The sequence below is a fragment of the Staurois parvus genome, unplaced genomic scaffold (assembly GCF_062004578.1).
Source record: "Staurois parvus isolate SC_StPar_1 unplaced genomic scaffold, SC_StPar_1.0 ptg000694l, whole genome shotgun sequence".
NCBI classification, from domain to species: domain Eukaryota; kingdom Metazoa; phylum Chordata; class Amphibia; order Anura; family Ranidae; genus Staurois; species Staurois parvus.
In genome coordinates this window covers 4,177,799-4,200,200 of record NW_028318490.1, presented here as the reverse complement: position 1 = coordinate 4,200,200, position 22,402 = coordinate 4,177,799, and positions in this window count along the sequence as shown.

The window sequence follows — 22,402 nt, the reverse complement described above, 5'->3', positions numbered from 1 at the left end:
TTTTATTTTATTTTTATTTTTATCCAGACTGAATAAGAATACCATCTCATTTATACAGAAGGAACTGTCATTCCCACTGCAAATATTTTTTATTTATTTTAATTTTTATTTAATTTTTATTTTTAATTTTTATTTTGTTTTAATTTTAATTTTTAATTTTATTTTTATTTTAATTTTATTTTATTTTTATTTTTATCCAGACTGAATAATAACACCATCTCATTTATACAGAAGGAACTGTCATTCCCACTGCAAATATTTTTTATTTTTTATTTATATTTTTCATTCATAGTTTTTGTTTTTTCACATTGATAAATTAATTTATTTTATATATTTACACAAATCATATATTTAAGTATAATTAATTGATGTAATTATTTGATTATCGGTGGTACACTTATGAATTCATTATATCACATAAGGTAGAATATATTGGAGCGCGGTACACTACTGGTATTCGTGAACATTTTTAGTGACAGCAGGGTTAGCTGAACGTTTTGATATAAGATATGTGTAGGTGGGCTTGAAAATGAAAGAGTGATGGCAGTTTACAAATCATGTTCTGATTTTTCAGATTTTTCCTTTGCACACTCTAGCTGTGCTGTGCTGCTCAATGCATTCCTATGGGAAAATTTCGCCGCAAAAACCGCGATATTTCTTGAACGATTCGGCGAAACGTTCTACAAAGTAATAGCAATCCGATCAGGATCAATGCGCACGTTTTGATATATTACTTGTCTTTGTAGTGTAAAAACTGTGGGAGGAGTTAGCGTGGCAAATATGGCTATAATAAGAAAAAGAATTAGATTTCAAATATGGCAGAGAAGAGCGGTTAAAAACAAACTGCTTCAAATTGCTTACTTCACTGGCGTCTTCACAATTTCTGTGGAAATTGTGTGGTGTTCTGGCCTCCACACAACTGGAGTGGGCAGGTTAGCTTTTGTCTCTCTGCTTCCTGCTCACACAGCTGGGTTCCTATGGCAACTCCCTCCACACCAAGGGCAGAGTCATGGTTATAAACAAACTGCTCCAAGTTGCTGACATCAGTGGCGATTGCCATCTTCAAACGGTTGTAGTTTTAAAAGTATAAATGCTACCGTGAAAAGGCTTATATTGTGACAATCACAAGAAACAGACCTAAATTTTGATATATAGTATGTCTCTGCAATATTAAAAATGAAGGCACAGTCGCAGTTTAAAAACGTCCCTTAAAATTTCTTGTGTCTAAAGTGGAGTTTCAATGAAAGTCAATGGGAGGAGTGAGGTGCAAACAAATGGTCATATTCTGAAAACTATCAGGAGTATGTCCTAGCCGTGAACATTTTTAGTGACAGCAGGGTTAGCTGAACGTTTTGATATAAGATATGTGTAGGTGGGCTTGAAAATGACATAGTGATGGCAGTTTACAAATCATGTTCTGATTTTTCCTTCCACATTGCAGCTTTCTCACTCTAATGTGACTCAGCTGCCCCCTGAGTGACCTTTGGTTGCACCTGTTACCTCAGTCAGTCACAGGTGTGTGAGGAGCTGTGCTCTAAACAGGCTATTTAAACTTGCCAAATTCACTGGCGATTGCCATCTTCAAACGCTTGTAGTTTTAAAAGTATAAATGCTACCGTGAAAAGGTTTATATTGTGACAATCACAAGAAAAAGACCTACAGTTTGATGTATAGTATGTCTCTGAAAGATAACAAATGAAGGCACAGTCGCAGTTTAAAAACGTCCCTTAAAATGTCTGGTGTCTAGAGTGGAGTTTCAATGAAAGTCAATGGGAGGGGTGATGTGCAAACAAATGGTCATATTCTGAAAACTATCAGGAGTATGTCCTAGCCGTGAACATTTTTAGTGACAGCAGGGTTAGCTGAACGTTTTGATATAAGATATGTGTAGGTGGGCTTGAAAATGGCAGAGTGATGGCAGTTTACAAATCATGTTCTGATTTTTCCTTTGCACACTCTAGCTGTGCACTGCTGCCACTCTACATGCACCATTCATTCCTATGGGAAAATTTCGCCACAAAAACCGCGATATTTCTTGAACGATTCGGCGAAACGTTCCACAAAGTAATAGCAATCCGATCGGGAACAATCCGCACGTTTTGATATATTACTTGTCTTTGTAGTGTAAAAACTGTGGGAGGAGTTAGCGTGGCAAATTTGGCTATAATAATAAGAATAAGAATAAAAATAAGAATAAGAATAAGAATATATTTGTGAGATAACAATAAGTGTTCCTTGCTATGCAAGAACACTTAACTAGACAATCTACAATTTCTGGGGAAATTGTGTAAAGTGTTCTTGCCGCAACCTTTACCAAATGATTGATGAAATGTAAGCAGTGCACATTGCAAGCCTGATAGTGAGAAATGCATTTCAGCTTGTATTTTGAAGCTCACAGTCCAGCCTGGTGAGTCATCTGCCTCTTGAGTGACCTTTGGTTGCTGCACCTGGAGAGGGCGGAGTAGGCTCACTGTGCTGAGACAGCTGGGTTGCTATGACAACTCACTCTGAGAGGAATGTCAGCATGTGTGTTCTAAACAGGCTTTTTAAACTTGCCAAGTTCAATTGCGTGCTAAAATTAGTATTAATTAAATATTAAAGAAAAGAAACATAGTGTCTTATCCGGGATATCAATTATTTATTTTTATTTTAATTTTTTTTTTATTTTAATTTTATTTTAATTTTAATTTTTATTATTTTATTTTATTTTATTTTTAATTTTATTTTTATTTTATTTTAATTTTAATTTTATGTTTTTTTTTATTTTTATTTTAATTTTTTTTTAATTTTAATTTTATGTTAATTTTATTTTTATTTTAATTTTTATTTTTATTTTATTTTTAATTTTATTTTAATTTTAATTTTATTTTTTTTTATTTTAATTAAATTTTTATTTTATTTTTATTTTTATCCAGACTGAATAATAATACCATCTCATTTATACAGAAGGAACGGTCATTCCCACTGCAAATATGGCTATAATAAGAATAAGAATTAGATTTCAAATATGGCAGAGAAGAGCGGTTAAAAACAAACTGCTTCAAATTGCTCACTTCACTGGCGTCTTCACAATTTCTGTGGAAATTGTGTGGTGTTCTGGCCTCCACACAACTGGAGTGGGCAGGTTAGCTTTTGTCTCTCTGCTTCCTGCTCACACAGCTGGGTTCCTATGGCAACTCCCTCCACACCAAGGGCAGAGTCATGGTTATAAACAAACTGCTCCAAGTTGCTGACATCACTGGCGATTGCCATCTTCAAACGGTTGTAGTTTTAAAAGTATAAATGCTACCGTGAAAAGGCTTATATTGTGACAATCACAAGAAACAGACCTAAATTTTGATATATAGTATGTCTCTGCAATATTAAAAATGAAGGCACAGTCGCAGTTTAAAAACGTCCCTTAAAATTTCTTGTGTCTAAAGTGGAGTTTCAATGAAAGTCAATGGGAGGAGTGAGGTGCAAACAAATGGTCATATTCTGAAAACTATCAGGAGTATGTCCTAGCCGTGAACATTTTTAGTGACAGCAGGGTTAGCTGAACGTTTTGATATAAGATATGTGTAGGTGGGCTTGAAAATGGCAGAGTGATGGCAGTTTACAAATCATGTTCTGATTTTTCCTTCCACATTGCAGCTTTCTCACTCTAATGTGACTCAGCTGCCCCCTGAGTGACCTTTGCTTGCACCTGTTACCTCAGTCAGTCACAGGTGTGTGAGGAGCTGTGCTCTAAACAGGCTATTTAAACTTGCCAAATTCACTGGCGATTGCCATCTTCAAACGCTTGTAGTTTTAAAAGTATAAATGCTACCGTGAAAAGGTTTATATTGTGACAATCACAAGAAAAAGACCTACAGTTTGATGTATAGTATGTCTCTGAAAGATAACAAATGAAGGCACAGTCGCAGTTTAAAAACGTCCCTTAAAATGTCTGGTGTCTAGAGTGGAGTTTCAATGAAAGTCAATGGGAGGGGTGATGTGCAAACAAATGGTCATATTCTGAAAACTATCAGGAGTATGTCCTAGCCGTGAACATTTTTAGTGACAGCAGGGTTAGCTGAACGTTTTGATATAAGATATGTGTAGGTGGGCTTGAAAATGGCAGAGTGATGGCAGTTTACAAATCATGTTCTGATTTTTCCTTTGCACACTCTAGCTGTGCTCTGCTGCCACTCTAGATGCACCATTCATTCCTATGGGAAAATTTCGCCGCAAAAACCGCGATATTTCTTGAACGATTCGGTGAAACGTTCCACAAAGTAATAGCAATCCGATCGGGAACAATCCGCACGTTTTGATATATTACTTGTCTTTGTAGTGTAAAAACTGTGGGAGGAGTTAGCGTGGCAAATTTGGCTATAATAATAAGAATAAAAACTAGACAATCTACAATTTCTGGGGAAATTGTGTAAAGTGTTCTTGCCGCAACCTTTACCAAATGATTGATGAAATGTAAGCAGTGCACATTGCAAGCCTGATAGTGAGAAATGCATTTCAGCTTGTATTTTGAAGCTCACAGTCCAGCCTGGTGAGTCATCTGCCTCTTGAGTGACCTTTGGTTGCTGCACCTGGAGAGGGCGGAGTAGGCTCACTGTGCTGAGACAGCTGGGTTGCTATGACAACTCACTCTGAGAGGAATGTCAGCATGTGTGTTCTAAACAGGCTTTTTAAACTTGCCAAGTTCAATTGCGTGCTAAAATTAGTATTAATTAAATATTAAAGAAAAGAAACATAGTGTCTTATCCGGGATATCAATTATTTATTTTTATTTTTATTTTAATTTTTTTTTTATTTTAATTTTATTTTAATTTTAATTTTTATTATTTTATTTTATTTTTAATTTTATTTTTATTTTTATTTTATTTTAATTTTATGTTTATTTTTATTTTAATTTTAATTTTTTTTTAATTTTATTTTTATTTTTATTTTAATTTTATGTTAATTTAATTTTATTTTAATTTTTATTTTAATTTTATTTTTATTTTAATTTTATGTTAATTTTATTTTGATTTTAATTTTTTTTTAAATTTAATTTTATTTTTATTTTAATTTTTATTTTTATTTTATTTTTAATTTTATTTTAATTTTAATTTTTTTTTTTTTTATTTTAATTAAATTTTTATTTTATTTTTATTTTTATCCAGATTGAATAATAATACCATCTCATTTATACAGAAGGAACTGTCATTCCCACTGCAAATATTTTTTATTTATTTTAATTTTTATTTAATTTTTATTTTATTTTTAATTTTTATTTTGTTTTAATTTTAATTTTTAATTTTATTTTTATTTTAATTTTATTTTATTTTTATTTTTATCCAGACTGAATAATAACACCATCTCATTTATACAGAAGGAACTGTCATTCCCACTGCAAATATTTTTTATTTTTTATTTATATTTTTCATTCATAGTTTTTGTTTTTTCACATTGATAAATTAATTTATTTTATATATTTACACAAATCATATATTTAAGTATAATTAATTGATGTAATTATTTGATTATCGGTGGTACACTTATGAATTCATTATATCACATAAGGTAGAATATATTGGAGCGCGGTACACTACTGGTATTCGTGAACATTTTTAGTGACAGCAGGGTTAGCGGAACGTTTTGATATAAGATTTGTGTAGGTGGGCTTGAAAATGAAAGAGTGATGGCAGTTTACAAATCATGTTCTGATTTTTCTGATTTTTCCTTTGCACACTCTAGCTGTGCTGTGCTGCTCAATGCATTCCTATGGGAAAATTTCGCCGCAAAAACCGCGATATTTCTTGAACGATTCGGCGAAACGTTCTACAAAGTAATAGCAATCCGATCGGGATCAATGCGCACGTTTTGATATATTACTTGTCTTTGTAGTGTAAAAACTGTGGGAGGAGTTAGCGTGGCAAATATGGCTATAATAAGAATAAGAATTAGATTTCAAATATGGCAGAGAAGAGCGGTTAAAAACAAACTGCTTCAAATTGCTTACTTCACTGGCGTCTTCACAATTTCTGTGGAAATTGTGTGGTGTTCTGGCCTCCACACAACTGGAGTGGGCAGGTTAGCTTTTGTCTCTCTGCTTCCTGCTCACACAGCTGGGTTCCTATGGCAACTCCCTCCACACCAAGGGCAGAGTCATGGTTATAAACAAACTGCTCCAAGTTGCTGACATCACTGGCGATTGCCATCTTCAAACGGTTGTAGTTTTAAAAGTATAAATGCTACCGTGAAAAGGCTTATATTGTGACAATCACAAGAAACAGACCTAAATTTTGATATATAGTATGTCTCTGCAATATTAAAAATGAAGGCACAGTCGCAGTTTAAAAACGTCCCTTAAAATTTCTTGTGTCTAAAGTGGAGTTTCAATGAAAGTCAATGGGAGAATATGGTCATATTCTGAAAACTATCAGGAGTATGTCCTAGCCGTGAACATTTTTAGTGACAGCAGGGTTAGCTGAACGTTTTGATATAAGATATGTGTAGGTGGGCTTGATAATGACATAGTTATGGCAGTTTACAAATCATGTTCTGATTTTTCCTTTCACATTGCAGCTTTCTCACTCTAATGTGACTCAGCTGCCCCCTGAGTGACCTTTGCTTGCACCTGTTACCTCAGTCAGTCACAGGTGTGTGAGGAGCTGTGCTCTAAACAGGCTGTTTAAACTTGCCAAATTCACTGGCGATTGCCATCTTCAAACGCTTGTAGTTTTAAAAGTATAAATGCTACCGTGAAAAGGTTTATATTGTGACATTCACAAGAAAAAGACCTACAGTTTGATGTATAGTATGTCTCTGAAAGATAACAAATGAAGGCACAGTCGCAGTTTAAAAACGTCCCTTAAAATGTCTGGTGTCTAGAGTGGAGTTTCAATGAAAGTCAATGGGAGGGGTGATGTGCAAACAAATGGTCATATTCTGAAAACTATCAGGAGTATGTCCTAGCCGTGAACATTTTTAGTGACAGCAGGGTTAGCTGAACGTTTTGATATAAGATATGTGTAGGTGGGCTTGAAAATGGCAGAGTGATGGCAGTTTACAAATCATGTTCTGATTTTTCCTTTGCACACTCTAGCTGTGCTCTGCTCCCACTCTAGATGCACCATTCATTCCTATGGGAAAATTTCGCCACAAAAACCGCGATATTTCTTGAACGATTCGGCGAAACGTTCCACAAAGTAATAGCAATCCGATCGGGAACAATCCGCACGTTTTGATATATTACTTGTCTTTGTAGTGTAAAAACTGTGGGAGGAGTTAGCGTGGCAAATTTGGCTATAATAATAAGAATAAGAACTAGACAATCTACAATTTCTGGGGAAATTGTGTAAAGTGTTCTTGCCGCAACCTTTACCAAATGATTGATGAAATGTAAGCAGTGCACATTGCAAGCCTGATAGTGAGAAATGCATTTCAGCTTGTATTTTGAAGCTCACAGTCCAGCCTGGTGAGTCATCTGCCTCTTGAGTGACCTTTGGTTGCTGCACCTGGAGAGGGCGGAGTAGGCTCACTGTGCTGAGACAGCTGGGTTGCTATGACAACTCACTCTGAGAGGAATGTCAGCATGTGTGTTCTAAACAGGCTTTTTAAACTTGCCAAGTTCAATTGCGTGCTAAAATTAGTATTAATTAAATATTAAAGAAAAGAAACATAGTGTCTTATCCGGGATATCAATTATTTATTTTTATTTTTATTTTATTTTTATTTTAATTGTAATTTTTATTATTTTATTTTATTTTTAATTTCATTTTTATTTTTATTTTATTTTAATTTTAATTTTATGTTTATTTTAATTTTATTTTAATTTTATTTTTATTTTAATTTTATGTTAATTTTAATTTTATTTTTATTTTAATTTTAATTTTATTTTATTTTTAATTTTATTTTTAATTGTATTTTTATTTTTATTTTAATTTTAATTTTATTTTTATTTTAATTTTATGTTAATTTTATTTTTATTTTAATTTTAATTTTATTTTTATTTTAATTTTATGTTAATTTTATTTTTATTTTAATTTTTTTTTTATTTTAATTTTATTTTTATTTTAATTTTTATTTTTATTTTATTTTTAATTTTATTTTAATTTTAATTTTATTTTTTTTTAATTTTAATTAAATTTTTATTTTATTTTTATTTTTATCCAGACTGAATAATAATACCATCTCATTTATACAGAAGGAACTGTCATTCCCACTGCAAATATTTTTTATTTATTTTAATTTTTATTTAATTTTTAATTTTATTTTTATTTTAATTTTATTTTATTTTTATTTTTATCCAGACTGAATAATAACACCATCTCATTTATACAGAAGGAACTGTCATTCCCACTGCAAATATTTTTTATTTTTTATTTATATTTTTCATTCATAGTTTTTGTTTTTTCACATTGATAAATTAATTTATTTTATATATTTACACAAATCATATATTTAAGTATAATTAATTGATGTAATTATTTGATTATCGGTGGTACACTTATGAATTCATTATATCACATAAGGTAGAATATATTGGAGCGCGGTACACTACTGGTATTCGTGAACATTTTTAGTGACAGCAGGGTTAGCGGAACGTTTTGATATAAGATATGTGTAGGTGGGCTTGAAAATGGCAGAGTGATGGCAGTTTACAAATCATGTTCTGATTTTTCTGATTTTTCCTTTGCACACTCTAGCTGTGCTGTGCTGCTCAATGCATTCCTATGGGAAAATTTCGCCGCAAAAACCGCGATATTTCTTGAACGATTCGGCGAAACGTTCTACAAAGTAATAGCAATCCGATCGGGATCAATGCGCACGTTTTGATATATTACTTGTCTTTGTAGTGTAAAAACTGTGGGAGGAGTTAGCGTGGCAAATATGGCTATAATAAGAAAAAGAATTAGATTTCAAATATGGCAGAGAAGAGCGGTTAAAAACAAACTGCTTCAAATTGCTCACTTCACTGGCGTCTTCACAATTTCTGTGGAAATTGTGTGGTGTTCTGGCCTCCACACAACTGGAGTGGGCAGGTTAGCTTTTGTCTCTCTGCTTCCTGCTCACACAGCTGGGTTCCTATGGCAACTCCCTCCACACCAAGGGCAGAGTCATGGTTATAAACAAACTGCTCCAAGTTGCTGACATCACTGGCGATTGCCATCTTCAAACGGTTGTAGTTTTAAAAGTATAAATGGTACCGTGAAAAGGCTTATATTGTGACAATCACAAGAAACAGACCTAAATTTTGATATATAGTATGTCTCTGCAATATTAAAAATGAAGGCACAGTCGCAGTTTAAAAACGTCCCTTAAAATTTCTTGTGTCTAAAGTGGAGTTTCAATGAAAGTCAATGGGAGGAGTGAGGTGCAAACAAATGGTCATATTCTGAAAACTATCAGGAGTATGTCCTAGCCGTGAACATTTTTAGTGACAGCAGGGTTAGCTGAACGTTTTGATATAAGATATGTGTAGGTGGGCTTGATAATGACATAGTTATGGCAGTTTACAAATCATGTTCTGATTTTTCCTTTCACATTGTAGCTTTCTCACTCTAATGTGACTCAGCTGCCCCCTGAGTGACCTTTGCTTGCACCTGTTACCTCAGTCAGTCACAGGTGTTTGAGAAACTGTGCTCTAAACAGGCTATTTAAACTTGCCAAATTCACTGGCGATTGCCATCTTCAAACGCTTGTAGTTTTAAAAGTATAAATGCTACCGTGAAAAGGTTTATATTGTGACAATCACAAGAAAAAGACCTACAGTTTGATGTATAGTGTGTCTCTGAAAGATAACAAATGAAGGCACAGTCGCAGTTTAAAAACGTCCCTTAAAATGTCTGGTGTCTAGAGTGGAGTTTCAATGAAAGTCAATGGGAGGTGTGAGGTCCAAACAAATGGTCATATTGTGAAAACTATCAGGAGTATGTCCTAGCCGTGAACATTTTTAGTGACAGCAGGGTTAGCTGAACGTTTTGATTAGAGATGAGCGAAGAAATGAAAAATTCGATTCGGCTGATTCGGCGAATTCCAGTGTGAAATTCGATTCGATGCGAATTTCTCCGCTACGAAGATGACTTATTTAAAGGGTTTCTAGGCTTCAGAGAGCCTTTAAATTAGTGCAGAACACTGTACCTTTAATTTAAATGCCCTTGGAGATGAGGAAGGAGAAGGAGAAGGATGAGAAGAAGGAGAAGGAGAAGGATGAGAAGAAGGAGAAGGAGAAGGATGAGAAGAAGGAGAAGGATGAGAAGAAGGAGAAGGATGAGAAGAAGGAGAAGGATGAGAAGAAGGAGAAGGAGAAGGATGAGAAGAAGGAGAAGGAGAAGGATGAGAAGAAGGAGAAGGAGAAGGATGAGAAGAAGGAGAAGGAGAAGGATGAGAAGAAGGAGAAGGATGAGAAGAAGGAGAAGGATGAGAAGAAGAAGGCTGAGAATAAGGAGAAGGATGAGAAGAAGGAGAAGGAGAAGGATGAGAAGAAGGAGAAGGAGAAGGATGAGAAGAAAGAGAAGGATGAGAAGGAGAAGGATGAGAAGAAGAAGGATGAGAAGAAGAAGGATGAGAAGAAGGAAAAGGATGAGAAGAAGGAGAAGGATGAGAAGAAGGAGAAGGATGAGAAGAAGGAGAATGATGAGAAGAAGGAGAAGGAAGAGAAGAAGGAGAAGGAGAAGGATGAGAAGAAGGAGAAGGATGAGAAGAAGGAGAAGGATGAGAAGAAGGAGAAGGATGAGAAGAAGGAGAAGGATGAGAAGAAGGAGAAGGATGAGAAGAAGGAGAAGGATGAGAAGAAGGAGAAGGAGAAGGATGAGAAGAAGGAGAAGGATGAGAAGAAGAAGGATGAGAAGAAGGAGGAGAAGGATGAGAAGAAGGAGAAGGATGAGAAGAAGGAGAATGATGAGAAGAAGGAGAAGAAGGAGAAGGATGAGAAGAAGGAGAAGGATGAGAAGAAGGAGAAGGATGAGAAGAAGGAGAAGGATGAGAAGAAGGAGAAGGATGAGAAGAAGGAGAAGGAAGAGAAGAAGGAGAAGGAGAAGGATGAGAAGGAGAAGGATGAGAAGAAGGAGAAGGATGAGAAGAAGGAGAAGGATGAGAAGAAGGAGAAGGAGAAGGATGAGAAGAAGGAGAAGGATGAGAAGAAGAAGGATGAGAAGAAGGATGAGAAGGATGAGAAGAAGGAGAAGGATGAGAAGAAGGAGAATGATGAGAAGAAGGAGAAGAAGGAGAAGGATGAGAAGAAGGAGAAGGATGAGAAGAAGGAGAAGGATGAGAAGAAGGAGAAGGAGAAGGATGAGAAGAAAAAGGATGAGGAGAAGGAGAAGGATGAGAAGAAGGAGAAGGATGAGAAGGAGAAGGAGAAGGATGAGAAGAAGGAGAAGGAGAAGGATGAGAAGAAGGAGAAGGATGAGAAGGAGAAGGAGAAGGATGAGAAGGAGAAGGATGAGAAGAAGGAGAAGGAGAAGGATGAGAAGAAGGAGAAGGAGAAGGATGAGAAGAAGGAGAAGGAGAAGGATGAGAAGAAGGAGAAGGATGAGAAGAAGGATGAGCAGAAGGAGAAGGATGAGAAGAAGGAGAAGGATGAGAAGAAGGAGAAGGATGAGAAGAAGGATGAGAAGAAGGATGAGAAGAAGGAGAAGGATGAGAAGAAGGACAGTTCTGTGACAGTTTCTGTCTATTTCTGACAGTTCTGGGACATTCACTCCATACAGCGGTTTCAACCGCTGTATGGAGGGAATGTCATAGAACTGTCAGAAATAGACTATTAATGACAGTTCTGGGACTGTCCTTCCATGCAGCGGTTGAAACATTGTATGTATTTGTTTCCATAAATGGATCCATTTATGGAAACAAATACATACAATGTTTCAACCGCTGCATTGAAGGACAGTCCCAGAACTGTCATTAATAGTCTATTTCTGACAGTTCCATGACATTCCCTCCATACAGCGGTTAAAACAGCTGTATGCAGTGAATGTCCCAGAACTGTCATAAATAGTCTATTTCTGATAGATCTGGGACATTCACTCCATACAGCTGTTTTAACCGCTGTATGGAGGGAATGTCATGGAACTGTCAGAAATAGACTATTAATGACAGTTGTGGGACTGTCCTTCCATACAGCGGTTGAAACATTGTATGTATTTGTTTCCATAAATGGATCCATTTATGGAAACAAATACATACAATGTTTCAACCGCTGCATGGAAGGACAGTCCCAGAACTGTCATTAATAGTCTATTTCTGACAGTTCCATGACATTCCCTCCATACAGCGGTTAAAACAGCTGTATGCAGTGAATGTCCCAGAACTGTCATAAATAGTCTATTTCTGATAGATCTGGGACATTCACTCCATACAGCGGTTTCCGGCAAAAAGTGTATGTGCAGAGTTCCTCTATTCTGCAGATACACTTAGAGGAGCTCTGCAGATACACTTAGAGGAGCTCTGCACATACACTTTTTTCCGGTTTGGAATTATTCTTATTTTCATCCTACTTCTTCTTCTTCTTCTTCATCCTCATCCTCATCCTCTTCTTCTTCTGAGGATGAGGATGAAGAAGAAGAAGAAGAAGAAGTAGGATGAAAATAAGATTAATTCCAAGCCGGCAAAAAGTGTATGTGCAGAGCTCCTCTAAGTGTATCTGCAGAGCTCCTCTAAGTGTATCTGCAGAATAGAGGAACTCTGCACATACACTTTTTGCCGGCTTGGAATTATTCTTCTTTTCATCCTACTTCTTCTTCATCCTCATCCTCAGAAGAAGAGGATGAGGATGAGGATGAGGATGAGGATGAGGATGAGGAAGAAGAATGAAAAGAAGAATAATTCCAAGCCGGCAAAAAGTGTATGTGCAGAGTTCCTCTATTTCTGACAGTTCTCTCACAGCTTCTTCACATGTACAGCGGTTGAAATATCTGTATCCTAAATGGAAACTAATAGATACAAATTGTATCTATTAGTTTCCATTTAGGATACAGATGTTTCAACCGCTGTACATGTGAAGAAGCTGTGAGAGAACTGTCAGAAATAGAGGAACTCTGCACATACACTTTTTGCCGGCTTGGAATTATTCTTCTTTTCATCCTACTTCTTCTTCTTCTTCTTCTTCTTCATCCTCATCCTCATCCTCTTCTTCTGAGGATGAAGAAGAAGAAGAAGTAGGATGAAAAGAAGAATAATTCCAAGCCGGCAAAAAGTGTATGTGCAGAGTTCCTCTATTTCTGACAGTTCTCTCACAACTTCTTCACATGTACAGTGGTTGAAACATCTGTATCCTAAATGTAAACTAATAGATACAATGTTTCAACCGCTAAACATGTGTTCCTTCTGTCAGAGAACTGTCAGAAATAGCGGAGCTCACTGCAGGGACACTTTTGCCGGCTGATCGGGAAATGTTCGATTCGCGCACCCGAAGTAGGCAAAATTTCGGTTTCGACACGAATCGAATATTTCCTGAAATTCGACTCGAATTCCGGTTCGCCTAGTTCGATTCGCTCATCTCTAGTTTTGATATAAGATATGTGTAGGTGGGCTTGAAAATGAAAGAGTGATGGCAGTTTACAAATCATGTTCTGATTTTTCTGATTTTTCCTTTGCACACTCTAGCTGTGCTGCTCAATGCATTCCTATGGGAAAATTTCGCCGCAAAAACCGCGATATTTCTTGAACGATTCGGCGAAACGTTCTACAAAGTAATAGCAATCCGATCGGGATCAATGCGCACATTTTGATATATTACTTGTCTTTGTAGTGTAAAAACTGTGGGAGGAGTTAGCGTGGCAAATATGGCTATAATAAGAATAAGAATAAGAACTAGACAATCTACAATTTCTGGGGAAATTGTGTAAAGTGTTCTTGCCGCAACCTTTACCAAATGATTGATGAAATGTAAGCAGTGCACATTGCAAGCCTGATAGTGAGAAATGCATTTCAGCTTGTATTTTGAAGCTAACAGTCCAGCCTCGTGAGTCATCTGCCTCTTGAGTGACCTTTGGTTGCTGCACCTGGAGAGTGTGGAGTAGGCTCACTGTGCTGAGACAGCTGGGTTGCTATGACAACTCACTCTGAGAGGAATGTCAGCATGCCTGTTCTAAACAGGCTTTTTAAACGTGCCAAGTTCAATTGCGTGCTAAAATTAGTATTAATTAAATATTAAAGAAAAGAAACATAGTGTCTTATCCGGGATATCAATTATTTATTTTTATTTTTATTTTAATTTTTTTTTTATTTTAATTTTAATTTTTATTTTATTTTAATTTTATTTTTATTTAAATTTTATGTTAATTTTAAGTTAATTTTAATTTTATTTTAATTTTATTTTATTTTATGTTATTTTAATTTTATTTTTATTTAATTTTTTTTTTAATTTTAATTTTATTTTTATTTTAATTTTTATTTTTATTTTTAATTTTATTTTAATTTTAATTTTATTTTTTTTTATTTTAATTTAATTTTTATTTTATTTTTATTTTTATCCAGACTGAATAATAATACCATCTCATTTATACAGAAGGAACTGTCATTCCCACTGCAAATATTTTTTATTTATTTTAATTTTAATTTAATTTTTATTTTATTTTTCATTTTATTTTAATTTTTAATTTTTAATTTTATTTTTATTTTAATTTTATTTTATTTTTTTATTTTAATTTTATTTTATTTTTATCCAGACTGAATAATAACACCATCTCATTTATACAGAAGGAACTGTCATTCCCACTGCAAATATTTTTTATTTATATTTTTCATTCATAGTTTTTGTTTTTTCACATTGATAAATTAATTTATTTTATATATTTACACAAATCATATATTTAAGTATAATTAATTGATGTAATTATTTGATTATCGGTGGTACACTTATGAATTCATTATATCACATAAGGTAGAATATATTGGAGCGCGGTACAGTACTGGCATTCGTGAACATTTTTAGTGACAGCAGGGTTAGCTGAACATTTTGATATAAGATATGTGTAGGTGGGCTTGAAAATGACATAGTGATGGCAGTTTACAAATCATGTTCTGATTTTTCCTTTCACACTGCAGCTTTCTCACTCTAATGTGACTCAGCTGCCCCCTGAGTGACCTTTGCTTGCACCTGTTACCTCAGTCAGTCACAGGTGTGTGAGGAGCTGTGCTCTAAACAGGCTGTTTAAACTTGCCAAATTCACTGGCGATTGCCATCTTCAAACGCTTGTAGTTTTAAAAGTATAAATGCTACCGTGAAAAGGTTTATATTGTGACAATCACAAGAAACAGACCTAAATTTTGATGTATAGTATGTCTCTGAAAGATAAAAAAATGAAGGCACAGTCGCAGTTTAAAAACGTCCCTTAAAATGTCTGGTGTCTAGAGTGGAGTTTCAATGAAAGTCAATGGGAGGGGTGATGTGCAAACAAATGGTCATATTCTGAAAACTATCAGGAGTATGTCCTAGCCGTGAACATTTTTAGTGACAGCAGGGTTAGCTGAACGTTTTGATATAAGATATGTGTAGGTGGTCTTGAAAATGAAAGAGTGATGGCAGTTTACAAATCATGTTCTGATTTTTCCTTCCACACTGCAGCTTTCTCACTTCTCACTCTAATGTGACTCAGCTGCCCCCTGAGTGACCTTTGGTGCACCTGTTACCTCAGTCAGTCACAGGTGTGTGACAAGCTCTGCTCTAAACACACTGCTCAAACTTGCCAAATTCACTGGCGATTGCCATCTTCAAACGCTTGTAGTTTTAAAAGTATAAATGCTACCGTGAAAAGGTTTATACTGTGACAATCACAAGAAACAGACCTAAATTTTGATGTATAGTATGTCTCTGCAATATTAAAAATGAAGGCACAGTCGCAGTTTAAAAACGTCCCTTAAAATGTCTTGTGTCTAAAGTGGAGTTTCAATGAAAGTCAATGGGAGGGATGAGGTCCAAACAAATAGTCATATTCTGAAAACTATCAGGAATATGGCTTAGCTGTGAACATGTTTAGTGACAGCAGGGTTAGCTGAACGTTTTGATATAAGATATGTGTAGGTGGGCTTGAAAATGAAAGAGTGATGGCAGTTTACAAATCATGTTCTGATTTTTCTGATTTTTCCTTTACACACTCTAGCTGTGCTCTGCTGCTCAATGCATTCCTATGGGAAAATTTCACCGCAAAAACCGCGATATTTCTTGAACGATTCGGCGAAACGTTCCACAAAGTAATAGCAATCCGATCGGGAACAATCCGCACGTTTTGATATATTACTTGTATTTGTAGTGTAAAAACTGTGGGAGGAGTTAGCGTGGCAAATATGGCTATAATAAGAAACGGAATAAGAATAAGAATATATATGTGAGATAACAATAAGTGTTCCTTGCTATGCAAGAACACTTAATAAGAATATATATGTGAGATAACAATAAGTGTTCCTTGCTATGCAAGAACACTTAATAACTAGACAATCTACAATTTCTGGGGAAATTGTGTAAAGTGTTCTTGCCGCAACCTTTACCAAATGATTGATGAAATGTAAGCAGTGCACATTGCAAGCCTTATAGTGAGAAATGCATTTCAGCTTGTATTTTGAAGCTCACAGTCCAGCCTCGTGAGTCATCTGCCTCTTGAGTGACCTTTGGTTGCTGCACCTGGAGAGGGCGGAGTAGGCTAACTGTGCTGAGACAGCTGGGTTGCTATGACAACTCACTCTGAGAGGAATGTCAGCATGCCTGTTCTAAACAGGCTTTTTAAACTTGCCAAGTTCAATTGCGTGCTAAAATTAGTATTAATTAAATATTAAAGAAAAGAAACATAGTGTCTTATCCGGGATATCAATTATTTATTTTTATTTTTATTTTAATTTTTTTTTTATTTTAATTTTAATTTTTATTTTATTTTATTTTTAATTTTATTTTTATTTTTATTTTAATTTTATGTTTATTTTTATTTTAATTTTATTTTAATTTTATTTTAATTTTAATTTTATTTATTTTTTTTATGTTATTTTAATTTTATTTTTATTTTAATTTTGTGTTAATTTTATTTTTATTTTATTTTAATTTTATTTTTATTTTCATTTTATTTTTAATTTTATTTGAATTTTAATTTTATTTTTTTTTATTTTAATTAAATTTTTATTTTATTTTTATTTTTATCCAGACTGAATAATAATACCATCTCATTTATACAGAAGGAACTGTCATTCCCACTGCAAATATTTTTTATTTAATTTGATTTTAATTTAATTTTTATTTTATTTTTAATTTTATTTTTATTTTATTTTAATTTTAATTTTATTTTTATTTTAATTTTATTTTATTTTTTTATTTTATTTTAATTTTAATTTTATTTTATTTTTATCCAGACTGAATAATAACACCATCTCATTTATACAGAAGGAACTGTCATTCCCACTGCAAATATTTTTTATTTTTTATTTATATTTTTCATTCATAGTTTTTGTTTTTTCACATTGATAAATTAATTTATTTTATATATTTACACAAATCATATATTTAAGTATAATTAATTGATGTAATTATTTGATTATCGGTGGTACACTTATGAATTCATTATATCACATAAGGTAGAATATATTGGAGCGCGGTACACTACTGGCATCCGTGAACATTTTTAGTGACAGCAGGGTTAGCTGAACGTTTTGATATAAGATATGTGTAGGTGGGCTTGAAAATGACATAGTGATGGCAGTTTACAAATCATGTTCTGATTTTTCCTTTCACACTGCAGCTTTCTCACTCTAATGTGACTCAGCTGCCCCCTGAGTGACCTTTGCTTGCACCTGTTACCTCAGTCAGTCACAGGTGTGTGACAGGCTCTGCTCTAAACAGGCTGTTTAAACTTGCCAAGTTCACTGGCGATTGCCATTTTCAAACGCTTGTAGTTTTAAAAGTATAAATGCTACCGTGAAAAGGTTTATATTGTGACAATCACAAGAAACAGACCTAAATTTTGATGTATAGTATGTCTCTGAAAGATAAAAAATGAAGGCACAGTCGCAGTTTAAAAACGTCCCTTAAAATGTCAGGTATCTAGAGTGGAGTTTCAATGAAAGTCAATGGGAGGGATGAGGTCCAAACAAATGGTCATATTCTGAAAACTATCAGGAGTATGTCCTAGCCGTGAACATTTTTAGTGACAGCAGGGTTAGCTGAACGTTTTGATATAAGATATGTGTAGGTGGGCTTGAAAATGGCAGAGTGATGGCAGTAGAGATGAGCGAATCGAAGTATCCGAAGTGGAATTCGAGTCGAATATCGGAAAAATTTCGATTCGTGCCGAATCCGAAAAACAGCCTAATTCGGACGCGCGAATCGAAATTTTTCCGAAAATGGCGGCTGACATGTGCGGCGACGGAGCGGGGATGTCGGGGAAGGCGCGCAGACAAGGCGCGCTGCCCCATAATGCATTCCTCAACGACATGTGATCGCATCAGCCAATCAGCAGCCAGCCAGCCAGCACTGTGTAATGGTCGAGGTATATATAGCGGCCATTTTGGAAATCTTCATTTGCCTGCAGTCATTGAACAGAGGCAGACCGCTCTGTACTAGGGACAGGGACAGAGTTAGGGCCACAGAAACGAGAATTGGGGACAGAGAGAAGTTACTTAGGGACAGAGAACCATTACTCAGGGACACAGACTTGTTAATGAGGGCCACAGAATCGTTATTTAGGGACAAAGAAACGCTAGTTAGGGCCACAGAATTCATACTCAGGGACAGACAGAATTGTTACTCAGTGCCAGAGAATTGTTACTTAGGGCCACAGAAACGTTATTAGGGCCACAGAATTTTTACTCAGGGACAGACAGAATTGTTACTGAGTGCCAGAGAATTGTTACTCAGGGACAGACAGAATTGTTACTGAGTGCCAGAGAATTCTTAGGGCCACAGAATTCATTCTCAGGGACAGACAGAATTGTTACTCAGGGACAGACAGAATTGTTACTGAGTGCCAGAGAATTGTTACTCAGGGACAGACAGAATTGTTACTGAGTGCCAGAGAATTGTTACTCAGGGACAGACAGAATTGTTACTGAGTGCCAGAGAATTGTTACTCAGGGACAGACAGAATTGTTACTGAGTGCCAGAGAATTGTTACTCAGGGACAGACAGAATTGTTACTGAGTGCCAGAGAATTGTTACTCAGGGACAGACAGAATTGTTACTGAGTGCCAGAGAATTGTTACTCAGGGACAGACAGAATTGTTACTGAGTGCCAGAGAATTGTTACTCGCACAGACACAAAATTGTTACTTGCACAGACACAGAATTGTTACTCGCACAGACACAGAATTGTTACTCAGGGCCACAGAATTCATACTCAGGGATAGACAGAATTGTTACTGAGTGCCAGAGAATTGTTACTCAGGGACAGACAGAATTGTTACTGAGTGCCAGAGAATTGTTACTCAGGGACAGACAGAATTGTTACTGAGTGCCAGAGAATTGTTACTCGCACAGACACAAAATTGTTACTTGCACAGACACAGAATTGTTACTCGCACAGACACAGAATTGTTACTCAGGGCCACAGAATTCATACTCAGGGACAGACAGAATTGTTACTGAGTGCCAGAGAATTGTTACTCAGGGACAGACAGAATTGTTACTGAGTGCCAGAGAATTGTTACTCAGGGACAGACAGAATTGTTACTGAGTGCCAGAGAATTGTTACTCAGGGACAGACAGAATTGTTACTGAGTGCCAGAGAATTGTTACTCAGGGACAGACAGAATTGTTACTGAGTGCCAGAGAATTGTTACTCGCACAGACACAGAATTGTTACTCGCACAGACACAGAATTGTTACTCAGGGCCACAGAATTCATACTCAGGGACAGACAGAATTGTTACTGAGTGCCAGAGAATTGTTACTCAGGGACAGACAGAATTGTTACTGAGTGCCAGAGAATTGTTACTCAGGGACAGACAGAATTGTTACTGAGTGCCAGAGAATTGTTACTCAGGGACAGACAGAATTGTTACTGAGTGCCAGAGAATTGTTACTCGCACAGACACAAAATTGTTACTTGCACAGACACAGAATTGTTACTCGCACAGACACAGAATTGTTACTCAGGGCCACAGAATTCATACTCAGGGATAGACAGAATTGTTACTGAGTGCCAGAGAATTGTTACTCAGGGACAGACAGAATTGTTACTGAGTGCCAGAGAATTGTTACTCAGGGACAGACAGAATTGTTACTGAGTGCCAGAGAATTGTTACTCAGGGACAGACAGAATTGTTACTGAGTGCCAGAGAATTGTTACTCGCACAGACACAAAATTGTTACTTGCACAGACACAGAATTGTTACTCGCACAGACACAGAATTGTTACTCAGGGCCACAGAATTCATACTCAGGGATAGACAGAATTGTTACTGAGTGCCAGAGAATTGTTACTCAGGGACAGACAGAATTGTTACTGAGTGCCAGAGAATTGTTACTCAGGGACAGACAGAATTGTTACTGAGTGCCAGAGAATTGTTACTCGCACAGACACAAAATTGTTACTTGCACAGACACAGAATTGTTACTCGCACAGACACAGAATTGTTACTCAGGGCCACAGAATTCATACTCAGGGACAGACAGAATTGTTACTGAGTGCCAGAGAATTGTTACTCAGGGACAGACAGAATTGTTACTGAGTGCCAGAGAATTGTTACTCAGGGACAGACAGAATTGTTACTGAGTGCCAGAGATTTGTTACTCGCACAGACACAAAATTGTTACTTGCACAGACACAGAATTGTTACTCGCACAGACACAGAATTGTTACTCAGGGCCACAGAATTCATACTCAGGGACAGACAGAATTGTTACTGAGTGCCAGAGAATTGTTACTCAGGGACAGACAGAATTGTTACTGAGTGCCAGAGAATTGTTACTCGCACAGACACAAAATTGTTACTTGCACAGACACAGAATTGTTACTCGCACAGACACAGAATTGTTACTCAGGGCCACAGAATTCATACTCAGGGACAGACAGAATTGTTACTGAGTGCCAGAGAATTGTTACTCAGGGACAGACAGAATTGTTACTGAGTGCCAGAGAATTGTTACTCGCACAGACACAAAATTGTTACTTGCACAGACACAGAATTGTTACTCGCACAGACACAGAATTGTTACTCGCACAGACACATAATTGTTACTCAGGGCCACAGAATTCATACTCAGGGACAGACAGAATTGTTACTGAGTGCCAGAGAATTGTTACTCAGGGACACCTAATCGTTGAATTAAATAGTATGTCAGACAACATGCAGAGGAGTGGCAGAGGAGGCAATGTTTTAGGAGCGAGCAGACGTGGCAGCAGAGGAAGGGGTCGAGGCAGCAGTATTCGCAGCCAGAGGCCAGTGCTCCCGGTGTCATCCAGCGGTCGTGTCTCCACCGACAACCCTGCCGTCATTGATTGGTTGGCTCGGTCGTCTTCCTCTTCCCAGGTCACCTCTGACACCTACAGCCAACGGTCGGTGGGTACGTCAGACACAACCGTTAGTTGGCATGGCCCGGGACCAAGCCCACTGAAATCACGTGTCCTCTACCTGCCCCTGTCCTTTGCTGTTCCCTCACCAAGCGAAGTATCGCATGCTGTGGGCTCAGCCCCACTGTACAGTGAGGAAGAGCTAACAGAGGGCGGTCAGGAACGGGGGGAGACATCGGCCTTTTCAGCAGCCAAGCGAACAAGTACTGGCGAGGAGAGTGGCTCGGTAGCCGGTCTAGAGACAGGTCTGTCTCCTGACCCAGACGCAGCCGAGGGGGCTAGTAGTGAGGCGGAGACCCTACTTGATGATGAGGAGGTTGATCGCACTTGGCAGCCTCGTCGTCATCAGGCAATTTCTTCCGCATCATCAGGAGAAGAGGGTGGCAGCTTGGCAGCGAGCAAAACAGTCGGTGGGTTGCCCAGGAGACAGCAGCAGGGTCGCATCAGTGTCAGTGGAGCCAAACGTCCACGGAGTAGAGCACCAGCTCCACTGCAGCCTACCACCACGGCCAGTAGTGGTGCCGTTGCGCACGGAGGAAGTAGCAGTCAGCCAGTGAAGAGTAGCGGGGGCAAAGTTTCCTACTCGGTGGTGTGGCAATTTTTCCTCAAGCCGCCCGAGGAAGTAAACGTAGCCGTATGTCGACTATGTGGCCAGAAATGCAAGCGTGGCCAGGGGGCCCATGTTGGGACTACAGCGTTGCGTCAGCATATGCAGCGTCACCATTCGGTGGCCTGGGAAAACCGTGATAAACATACGGCGGTTCTGCCTGCCCCAGCCCCCGCTCCATCACCCGCTCCGTTACTTGCTCCGTCACCCGACGTCGTCAATCGCCCTCTATCAGCCAGTCAAGGCTCCAACACCTCTGCTGAGGGGAGTTGTCGCTCATTGGCATCTTCCGCTCGTTCAGATGCTCCTTCTCCTGCTACTCCTCTTCTCGGATTCCGTC